The 12,177-nt window shown below is 37.6% G+C and overlaps 1 pseudogene; it reads right to left on the bottom strand.

Annotated features, from left to right (window-relative positions):
* Positions 1-237: 237 nt before the first annotated feature.
* On the bottom strand, positions 238-9,925 carry LOC139743571 (prostaglandin reductase 1-like; annotated as a pseudogene).
* Between the last annotated feature and the right edge of the window lie 2,252 nt (positions 9,926-12,177).

Here is a 12,177-nt window from a genome sequence, read left to right on the forward strand (position 1 = left end):
GACAAGTACACTTCTCACGCACTCAACCATGCCTGCAATAGTCCACTTGACTGTCAATTTATTGTAAGTGACAATTGATCTACAGATGTAAAAATATGACACAAAATAATTTAAAGATAAAAACGATCAAATACAGAGATACATCCACAGCGAAACACACACACACGCACACACATACACATAGGCTCACGCACACCCACAGACTGGAACGTCTGTGGCGTCTGTTTGTATCTTTCGTGGAAGGGGCCGGGGGAACTTATTCTTAGGTGAAAATAAGTCATGTATGAAAATAGAGAAACGAAACGAACGTGAGAATTGACCAAAGCATAACACTTTATTAAGGTTCTCATGGCATCGCTGTCCACTGTATGTTTCTACTCAACAATGATCATTGATGATAACCCAGCAAAACAGCATAATAGTGCAGTGTACTGTGAATGGAGCTGATGGGGAAACCGCGTATTAGATATTCGCGGACTGAATATTCACAGCCCCTAGGATCCTATGATATTCACGAGCAAATTTGAGCCGTATTTACTATACACCAATGTCATATCCAGTTGCTTTTCGAGGTCAAAGCAATTCTTTTTTACACTGGCAATCAATTGGCAAATAGAAAAAAAAGTGCTTGTTTCAGGATTTCATTTAAACCATTTGAGGTGCTTTGGAGTGGACCAAACATTTCAGGCTAGTTGTCTGTCTGTGTAAACCTCCAACGACAAACAGTTAGCGACGCAATCTTGATGTAAATGATGTGGTCATGCATGGTGTTCTATACATTGATCATCGTCTTTCTTTATTTTGATTACAATTTGAAACTTTGTTTTTCATGTAGTCTTTTCTGTTTTAACCTAGGCCTACTCTTCATAACCATATCGTTAACCTATCGACCTGTCGATAGTATTCAAAATCTCTAAAAAAAATCACATCATTTTAGTCTATTCAATAATAATTTCAGAGCTAATATGCTCACATGTTGTAACACATTTTAATTCATCTCATTTAATATTCTACAGCTTTGTGAAGTTCACAATATATGACAGTTTTTATAGTTTTACCATTTTCCTTTTGTTAGTATAGATAGATCAACCCACAAAGACTGGAGAGATAAAAAGATGTATGAGAGATAGTTCGGGAGTCCTTTTTTGTTGTTGTTGCTTATACGATGGTATTGTGCAAAAGCAATAGATTCATGATAATTTGGTGTCCCTATCGACTTCCAAATTAGACTAATCAGTATTAATGGTTTATTGCTGCTCAGAAAGGAGCTTCGTATTTATTTCTCGTTAGTACGCAACATGTGCCATAGAGAGTTGTTAAGAAGGAGACAGTCGTGACAGTGGGCCACGTTCCATGGATTGAAGGTTGACAAAGAAAGAAATAATAGCAGTAGTAATAATAATAATAATAATAACAATAATAATAATAATGATGATGATAATAATGATGATAATTGTGAATGATTATTATATAAAATGTTATATTAAAATATACTGCTCAGTTTCTATGAAGCATAATAACAAAGACCTTGAGCAGATTTCACAGTCTTACATGGTCTTGCGCCCAAAAAGAATAAAGATATAAATGCTGAATTCCACGACAATCAGAATATCGACATTAAGATGAATTCATCCCAAAATACAACTATGTTTTGCATTTAAACAGTTTGTAGTGAAATAAAAAAGATACCCTCCTTTCTTTCAGCTACACAATGTAGACAAAAGAGCGAAATAAATAATGATGTAAAGTCATGACGCCATCTCCCACCTTCATTACGGTGTTAAAATATCAAGGAAATCTTGCATCATGTAAAACGAGTATATAAAGCAATCAATCCATATGTTTATTTTCGACACTGCTACGTTTTCAAAGAGAATTTCAAAGTTGAGGTCTGAGGTCGTCACACTTTGACGACCGCCTTGCCAATGTTGGCTCCCACGAAGAGGCCTTGAAACGCCTTGTACATGTTCTCGAAACCCTCCGTCACGTGTTCTTTTACCTTGAGTTTGCCCTGTACACAGAAGACAAAAAATTAATGATAGAAAATTGGAAAGAGGGAGAAACCAATGAGGACATAATCAAGCCAAACCAAAGTAAGATGGCGTATTTGACTGATGAAATGACAAGTGTACCGGATTTACACCATGCTCTACTTTTCGATCACTGAAATGAAGCTCCCCCCCCCCATCAAAAAAAAAAGCGCTTACTTCACTAGAACATCAATAGTGTATATTTTCTAGAAGCGAATGAGAGTTAGTCAAACAGGATTAGAAATGACAATGAAGGGAAAATCCGTCGTTCTTTAAATCCTAAGATACAGTATGTCATGTCTATATAAAGTGTTAAAGATTTCGAACAATTGAGGATTCCAGATGTTGAAGGGAGGAACCTTCTTTCAACCAGTGCAAATGACAAATGACAAATGACTTTCGTTGATTAGAAACGAAAGAATGTCAACAAAATGGCTTTGATTTTTTTTTTTGTGCGATCATCTTTACTTGGCTAAAGTTTAAAGTGCTTTACAAATTGTGTTAACCTGAACCAGTGTGTTTTTGGTAATGATCTTACAGTAGGCCTATTTAGCAAATCAACCTCTTTTTCTGTCTGACTCTCTCTCTCTCTCTCTCTCTCCCTTTCTATTCAAAAGGTCTCTTTTACTGATAGTTCTCATACCATTTTAGTTAACTCATACTGTCATACTGTCATGCATTTTAAGCAGTGTAATTTTCGTAGTGGTAAAAGAATGGCTTCTACCTACGTATTAAAACGAAAGCCGAAATTCGTTCTTTGTCACCATCATTCCCTTGTTTTGGTATTAAAGGGATGGTATAGTATTAATTAAGATGGGGATTCAGATTTTTTTAACTTTTTGTGAGATGAAAAGAACACTTTAATGAAATATAAGTGATTCAATCTTTATTAGATGAAAATCGTAGTTTTGAAATGGCTGCGTTATCCCGAATCAAAGAGATTCTAAGAAAGGTTTGACCCACCCTTTATTAGGACCACTTTGTTATACTTTGTTTTTGGATATTTATAATTATTTATAGGGTATTAGCCATTTCAAACCGATTTTCATCAGGATACCTGAATGCTCTGAGAATTGCATGCTCTTTAATATCTCATATAAGTGGTTTCTAATTATCTTGTAAAAAATTAAAACCTGAATCCCCGTCTCAACTAATACGATTCAATCCCTTGCAAGGAATGTCAGCACCAGGTAAATCAAAGTGACTTTCTGCAGCTAAAGCGCCCTCTACAATGAACGGCTGCACTTGAAGGCTTAAAGGGGCATTCCAGACGATTTTTTTTTATAATTTCATATCATGTATTACATAAATCGACAACTCCATGTATAGATTTGTGGAATTTATTTTGATTCTTGAGCTGAGAAGCAATACTTTGAAAAACCCTAAACAAATTACACTGAACAAGGATGATGACATAAGAGGCTCCCATATTTCAGAAATGTAGCAGTGTAATTCTATTACAATACTGCTTGCTTGCAAGTTCACCTGTGTATGATCTATGCATGCCTTCGTCTTTTGTTCTGCTTCCTTGAGCCCCAACTCATGCATTCTTATGGTGACTCTGTCATGTCATCATCCTTGTTCATTGCAATTTGTTATAAATTTCGAAAATATTCTTATTCTTCATCCCAATTATTGTAAATTTTGAAACTCTGTCCACAGTATAACTAATTTAGAGTTGTTCGAATGTAAAAATCTGAAAATCATCTGGAGGTCTCCCTTAATAGCACTTACTTCTCGTATCCAGGTGGAGAGATAACCGAGTCCTTCCGGGTAGCGAGGCCTGTTCTCGTAGACGACAAATCCCTCCATCTTCAGCTGATCGTACACCATCTTGGAGAAGAATGGCGGCACTAAATCAAATAGAAAAGAAGGCGTGGTATAACATTACGGTTTGAAAAAAAAACACACCAAACATACAAAGCAGAGATAGAGATAGATGGAGATGACGAAACACACGACAATAATACACTCATGTTCTTAACATGAGCATGCAGCATTGTCCAAACAAACATACAGGCACAGATAGGCCGGTGCACTCCCGTTATAACGAACACGGTTATAACGAAGTTAAACGAAGTTCCGGTTACAACGAAGTAAAAATTCAGGTCGCATTATCATCCGCTCTAGTTATACTGGTCATTTGTTCCGTTATAAATGAAATTTAGATAAAACGAAAAAAAATGCTGGTCACGAAGACTTTGTTATAACGTGAGTCCGCTGTATGCACTTGCACACTCATAAATGGTTAGAATTATTGCAGAATATCTAAGCAAGGATATTGATTGTAAAATAGACATTAAAAACTCATTATGATAATTATGTAGTGATGTACGTGCAATCCTTTAAAGAAATTCGTAAAATACCATTATCATGACAGAACTGATAAAATAGAGATGTGACCACTGTGATTTTTTATTCTTTTTGAAGAAATAGTTCATAGGAAGTGAACAATTTGAATTGTGGATCAGCTCTGGAATGTATTACTGAGGTCATGATTACAATTATTGAGATTCTCATTCATAGATATCGTACAATAGCCATCGACTATAGCATGATTGCTTTTATTTGGCTTATAATTATGATTACCTCATTTGAGGAATGATTACTTACACTTTTCTGGGACCTTTTGGTTGTAGATGGAAATGTTACCACAGACGGATATGCGACCGAATTTATTCATGTTCTGGATGACTGTCCAAGAAAACATACCGCCGACCTATTATAAATAGGACGTAATGAAGAAAGAAATGGGGGGGGGGGGCGAAATAAAGAAACATTATAGTTTACAATATGAGAATCGAAGATTGATGGGTCCTAATATACCGAAGTCAAAAAACGGTGTATGCTACATACTGAAAATCCATGACAAACAGAAGTTGTTTAACATGAAGTAGGGATGTCATCGTTAGCTTTACATGTCAAATCAAAACTATTTCTTGACAATGGTATCCTAAAACACAATAGCCTTTTAAAAATTCTTCAATCTTCTCCCTCATATTTTACTGAGTGAGTAGGTGATTAACTGTATGCTGGCGGTTTTCGACGTTGTTATTTGAATCAACCGTTAAAAACCGGTGAATCTAGTAAAAATAATATGGTTCACAATATTGACATGCTCTTCGTTACTTGTACTGATGAAAACCTTCTTGGTGGTGATTTTGATCCTTAATTCACTTTCTGCAACTATGTTAGTGCCCTAAAACAGAGTTGGGTAGATGCTACCTGAGATCTAAAAACTTCCTTTAATAAGACTAAGTAATCTTACAAGCAGATCAACTCACATTGTCGAAGTAAATGTCGATGCCTTCGGGCGCCAACTCTTTGATTTTTCGCATCGAGGTCAGTGACCTTCTTGTAGTTGAAGACCTTGTCGTACCCAATCTCTTTCAGGTACTCCAGTTTCTCGTCACTTCCCGCCGAGCCAATCACCTTGCAGCCCTGATTTAAAAAGGGGGATATGGAAATTGATGAATATTAGCAAGACAACTCCAGTGCTTTGGGTATACTGTTTGAAGTAGTGAGTAGAATGAGGAGGTGGGGGGGGGGGGGGGAGGAGAAATGTATATAATCACCTATACTGTTCCTTTTTCGCACTCACGTCGATGCAGTATTTCGCCGTTGAGGGGACATTTCTCAAAGTACCGCCGTAAACTACAGGGTTCAGTGGTGTGGTCGGCAGATCCTCAATTGCATCCACTAACTGAGGGCATTTCGAGCAAGTTGATTTCACTTTTTTATTATCATTTTTCAAACGTCTAGTCAAGTCGAAAATATCAACAAAAAAAAATCTATAGGTTAACCAATCAGTCCCTATCAAAATAAATGTTACTAAAACATGGGATCAACGAAAAAAATCTTAAATGGTCCAATACGAGTTTGTGGTAAAGTCCACTTTATCCCAAAATACACTGGGCAGCTTGAGTTGGTTGCAGGCATTGCATGTATTACTATGTGAAGTCATTGCACCAGTGGGAAATTCCCAACTCATACAAGAGACAATTCCTGCATGTTATAAATTATTATTTTAGGTTCCAGAAATTGATCAATCGTACTTGGTTTGCCATCCACAGGTATTGAGATGTCTGACACCGCAATTATTGACTGATTCACTCAAAGTTTCAGACAACGCTTTGACGATGCTCTGTATCACCAGTCCTATGCAACCAGAGGCTGCACTACGGCATTGAGATTTGAATACTACAGCAGGAAGTGTCACATAACAATAATTATATACAAACAAAGCCCAAGAAATATCATGTACATACCTTGATCTTTGCGATTTGCCCCGCGATGTTTCCTACTGCTCCAGCCGCGCCGCTCACCATGACCGTCTCCCCTGGTTTAGGCTTGCCCACGTCGATGAAACCGAAGTACGCCGACAAGCTGTGTGCAGAAAGCACACGTTATACATTGTACTCTCTATCACTATCATTTTGAAATGAGCGAGCGTTTTGTAATGTTCTAAACCTTCCCATAACATGCATAATGGATCCAGTTAATTGCTGTCTCGGAGACACTGTAATTCTTCACATATTTGATATGTTTGCATACTCGGCTTTCTAAAACGATGGGCTCGGTAGTGACGAAAATGACCCTCTCGTTTGACATTCTAAATTTGTCAACCACAAAATCTTCACTAATAGAATATTGATTGTCATCAATTACAGTGTCAGTATAGTCCTTCTAGAATTCATTTTAGCTATTACAATTTCTTTAAGATAGCTCTGATTCATCCTGTACTTAATGTAATTACAGTTGTGTTGGAATGGAATTGTTGGTGTGTATACCGTATGACAAACGCAGCAAGGGTGCGTTTCAAACTTTCAATAAGTTAGATTACACATATTTTTTAATTCACTTCCGTTTTCACTTTCATTTTCTTTGGATCTGGATGTAAAAGTCACGGTCAGCGTTCAATACACTTATACGCAAGAAGCAAGATGCAGTTACTTTACCCCATTGCCTCAATGGGGGCCTGATGGGTCCTATTGATACTCTTGTCAAGCATGTCAAGATTTCAGAATATCGTAGTCAGGCACGTAAGTCAGGCACGCACGTGCACATAATTTTGTAGATATGATATTATAGAAACATCATAATAAAGAAGAGTAGAGTGGAGAGGGGGGGGGGACAAAACAAAGGGAGAATACAAATATTGAAATGTCAAAATCTAAGTAAAAAATAATGATAATGATCGAAGTCAAGGTGGGATTATTCTTACCCAGGCATCCCGACGGCGCCGACTGCGTAGGATCTCGGGGCCCCGTCTGGCATCTGTGGCATTTTGGTCAAGTTTTTACAGTCATTAATCGAATGTGTTGTCCAGCCGCAAAACGGCAACGTCCATGTTCCCACTGGATAGTCCTTGTTGCGACTCTCAATGACCCTGTTAGGAGTAAATGAAGGAACGCTTTGAATTGGCCATTAAGAATACATACATGCAGAAAACAAACACCTGAACTACACGAAGCACAACATAGAATACGAAATACCATAGGTCTTTTTCTTTCTTTTTCATTGCAACTGATTGACGAAGTGCCCTACATCGACGTGAATAATCACTGAATTGAAAAGTGTTTTAGTGGTAGCAATGATAAAGTAAATAATGGAAATACTCGAACAGGATACGAGCCTACGACCTCTTGATCTCAGATCAGGGGCCTCATCCACTAGACCATGGAGCTTCTGCCCGACATCCAGTGCTGTTTCTCATCCTTATAGCGTGCAGCGGGTACTAGGTAATTCGAAGTGATAACATTTTGCGTGTGTGTGTGTGTGTGTGTGTGTGTGTGTTAATTGCAACTGATTGACGAATATGTCCTGATATCGACGTCAATAAAAACTTTTTTCTTCTTTTACAAGAAGGTCGACTGATTAATGCCTGCAATTCTTTGTTTCAAAAAATGAGGAGTTGGAGTAGAGCAGGCTTCATCGCCTTAAAAGTTTTTTTTTTCTCATTCATTCAGGTACAATTTTGAAATTTCGACATTTTCTGTAGCTTTCGCCTAATATTCCTGTAGAATGATGCAAAATGTTCTTATGTTTACTTTTTCCAAAGAGACGCAAAGTTCCAGAGTATGTCTGCACATCGAGATTATCGATCCAGTTATTGATGTAGTATCAGAATGGAACTTCAGATTAATTGACATTTCCGGTTTAATAATGTCATCAGAAAATTGAACTTACTGAGCAACCTGCTCTCCCATGATAACGGATCCGAGTTCTAGGATATATTATCGTTCAGCAAACCGTTTCTGTAAATACTACCACAGTGACGTGTGATAGTTCGTCACAAGTTTGATTATTCAACAATTACACCACAGTTTCCTTTATTTCAACAACACACTGTACTTCTAATTAGTATCAGCACAGTGAATAAAACACATTGAATAGATAATCAACCACGTGGGGGCAGCCTTAAGTAAAATCCAAAAATGCATGTCGTTTGCAGAGTTTGGTATAAAAATTACTACGACCACTGCAGACAAAAACATGAGCATGCAATCTTTTATGTTTTTCAAGCATAAATACTAAAATACACTACTATTGAAAGTCCAGAAACTTATAACTATCATGCCTAAAATACATTTCTGTAGTCTCGTTTTCCATGATCACTTGAACTGTCAACAACATTAAAGATACAAGCACTATCAATAAGAAATAGACACGAAATCAAAGGTTTGCAGAAGTTGCAATATTTTAGTTTTCATTATTTTTTTTCAATAATCAGTTGACAATCTAAGAAGGCACTAATAAATCTAACATAGGCCTTAATACCTCATGTATGGATCCACTGTCAGGAATTCAGCCTCCAAGAGTACCTCTGAGAATCAAATATACCAATAAAATAATAATTATCAACACACACACACACAATACCGATTGGTATTAACGGGTAGCTACAGCACAAGCTAACTTCTGGATTACAATCTTTACAAATCTGCAGAGGCAAACGTAAACATACAACCAAGCATTATACGCATCGATCTTCGTAATAATTTCCTTCCACACAGTCTAGACAACCTTGCTGTCCGCCCCGCTACTTTCCCTTCGTTCCTACCATCTTGGTTCCTACTGTAGCATACATTTTGTACCACACGCACCACCTTCCTTCCACCACCGTACTAATATTTTCTCCATCCTCTGTTGCAGATAATGATTCTATATGATAAGCTCTATGCTGTCCGTTCGACATGAAAGAGGTCTCCGTTATTAAAGCCATCTAAATAAATGTCATCAATGTGTTATTCATTGCAACCCCATAAGAGGTTGCCATGAATTAACGATGTCTGAGACTCCTGACACGGCACAAACCTGATAACAACAGAAATTTCATTTAATTAAAGAAAGAAAAATGAAAGACCTGAAATAAACTTGAATATAAAGCTTTTTCCAAGATATTTGAGGTATTATAACGTAAGCATCATGATAATTCATCATTAATTTTGTTAGTCAAGTCAAACGGCTCAGATCGCATCAGATCAAGTCCATAATAGAGTCATCAACTGTTAAATCCCTCACTGCCGAAGTCGACAATTCACAGACAAAGATGATCAATCATCCATTATGCACATATACGTGTACTTTGGTATAATAAAACATCACACCCCCCCCCACACACACATCATACACACATCCTCACACTTACACACGATTTACACAAACACATATACAATGTACATACACACAGATAGTGCATAGTATAATACCTCCATCCTTGAGGGGTGGGATTTCGAACTCCTCCAGACGGACATCACCATCCTTCGGGTGACCCTCGAAGTACTTGACGAGGACCCATCTCCTTCCCGTGCGAGGCATTGTGGCAGACAGGTGTAAAAGGTGGTCGAGAACAACCGGGAAAATAGAGCGACTGGTGAAGCTGCGAGCTCGTGTTTAGAACTACCGCAACAATCAACCTATCTGCCCTATTTATACACTTGAGGGATCATCGTTTGGGTGCAATTTTCTGCACATATACCCTAGTTGTTACTGTTCCAGGGTATCAGAGGTTAAAGTCCTATATATGAGTACAAAGGGAAAAGGTGCGCGTGTGGGAAAGAAAGAAATATATGTAGATATCGAGAGAGAGGAAAAAAACAGAAGGAAATAGACAGCGAATTGATGGGAGAAAGGAAGAGAGAAAATACAAGGTGGACAGTCAGTGCTAGTTTTTGCTACATCGGCAAATTTTACGTAGCCCTTACGTTGCCACTATCAGACATACAGTAGAACAAATACAAATGTACTGATCAAAGAGTCTTGCTGTTAACCTGCCTGTATTTGTAATTTATTATTTTTTGTCTAACTTCTTGTTTTTTTTTCTGTTCCATTTCATTGCAGGGATGAGTAAGCTGATACTCCATTTCATGAAATTATGGTAGAATATCAAGACATCCACTACGATATAGACATCGGATGCAAAATCAACATATTCCAGACTACAAATGGGAAATGTCCCAGAGAGAAAAAAAGGTTACCTCTAGGTAGGGTATGAAAAAGACAACAACAATAATTAAGTAAACTTTTCTAACTACTCGAAATTGGCCAAAGTGGTAACATGGACAGGGATCGACGACTGGGTCATAATGTTCAATCATATTCACTGGGTATTACTTTTGATTTGCTTGTGGCCCATGAGCCCCTAAGCACCTCTGAAATGTAGTGACTTTTCTTTAAACCTAATCTTTAGATCCTTAGAATTAACCAACAGCACTTCTTTATTGAAAGTCATACATCATTTATTTGAAAGATATGGGGTTGTTAGTGCCAGAATGACGAAAGATTTCTGGTGTAAACATCAAGAGTGTTACGCCAAAACGCGCCAGAGTCATGTGATCAGAATATATTGTTCCCTGTTGAATATCTTGGTAGATGACCAATTGGTAGTCAAGATACCTGTAACCTTCTTGAAGACTTTAACGTTCAAATCATCTTTCAATTAGCAATTAGTTTATCCTTTGTATCATTGATTTCAGTTTGTAAGTAGCTATTAGGTGATGTTCGTCATTCCGAAGGTAAGTTGTTCTGCAACACACAAATTCCCCAAATACAGATGTTTGTTAATCCGAATATGAAAAAAGAGTTCATTAATCCGAAAGTTTGAGGGGGTATTCCCAAGGTTCGTTATTCCGACGGTTCGTTAATATGAAAATGGAATAAGGCTCGTTATTCCAACGGTTCGTCAATCCAAAATGAAAGGTTTATTTTTCCGAAGGTTCGTTGCTCTGAAAATAAAGGATTCATTTTTGCCAAGATGCGTACCAACGAAACTTCGGAATAACGTACTGTAACAGATATTTTTTTGGTACATCCACCTTCGAGCTTTAAATGATGTAGATAAATTCATCCATTTGCTTTATCAGAGTTACATGCAGCTTCTCTCAGACGCGGGCCCATCTACTCGTCGTTCACACTCACTTCTCCCAATCCCGCCATTACTCGGCTGCTTATATACGAATGATTTCGTGGCACTATGGAATTGTGTCAGAGTGTTGGTGTCTGTGTGTCTCCAGGTTTGTGTGTTTGTATGAGTGTGAATGTGCGTGTACATTTGTCTATATGTCTTTGAAGGGCAGCGTAATGTAATCTACGTGTATTTTTTCTGTGTTTCTTGGTATGCTTTTCTTTGCCTTGAACTTGTATCGACAACAAAAATGTGTTTTTGTAAACAAAATTTCATTTGAATTGAATCGGGTGGATTAGTTTTTTGTTGTTGATTACATTTTTCTTTTGAGGAGCAAAAGTGCGAGAGTTGATAGTAATCTGGGCTCATTGCAACTCGCTTATACAACTTTCATAACCCTTTTCTCTTACTCGATCCATATTTGATACTTTCAAGTTGTTATTTCCGGGCCAGATTCCAATTTTGAGGTATCGAACGTAAGCATAACGTCATATTTGCTAACAGTAGGTGGCAACCGAACTTCAGACTCCTACGGCAAAACGTAGGTTTAACGTCTTGTTTACACACATGCACCATACAGCAGTATATAGTGACCTAAATCATTATAGTTCACGACCAGTTCTCTCTGGTTATCACAATACAGAACGTAGTCATAACGTTGTATTGACACAGTGGTGAAGTGTCTGGTTCATTCGTTACACAGCAGAATATTGATACAAAACTAAATCAAGAGAGTCAATG

The sequence above is a fragment of the Diadema antillarum genome, unplaced genomic scaffold, assembly GCF_040938485.1.
Source record: "Diadema antillarum isolate AM-2024a unplaced genomic scaffold, OU_Dant_1.0 scf00000034, whole genome shotgun sequence".
Classification (NCBI taxonomy): domain Eukaryota; kingdom Metazoa; phylum Echinodermata; class Echinoidea; order Diadematoida; family Diadematidae; genus Diadema; species Diadema antillarum.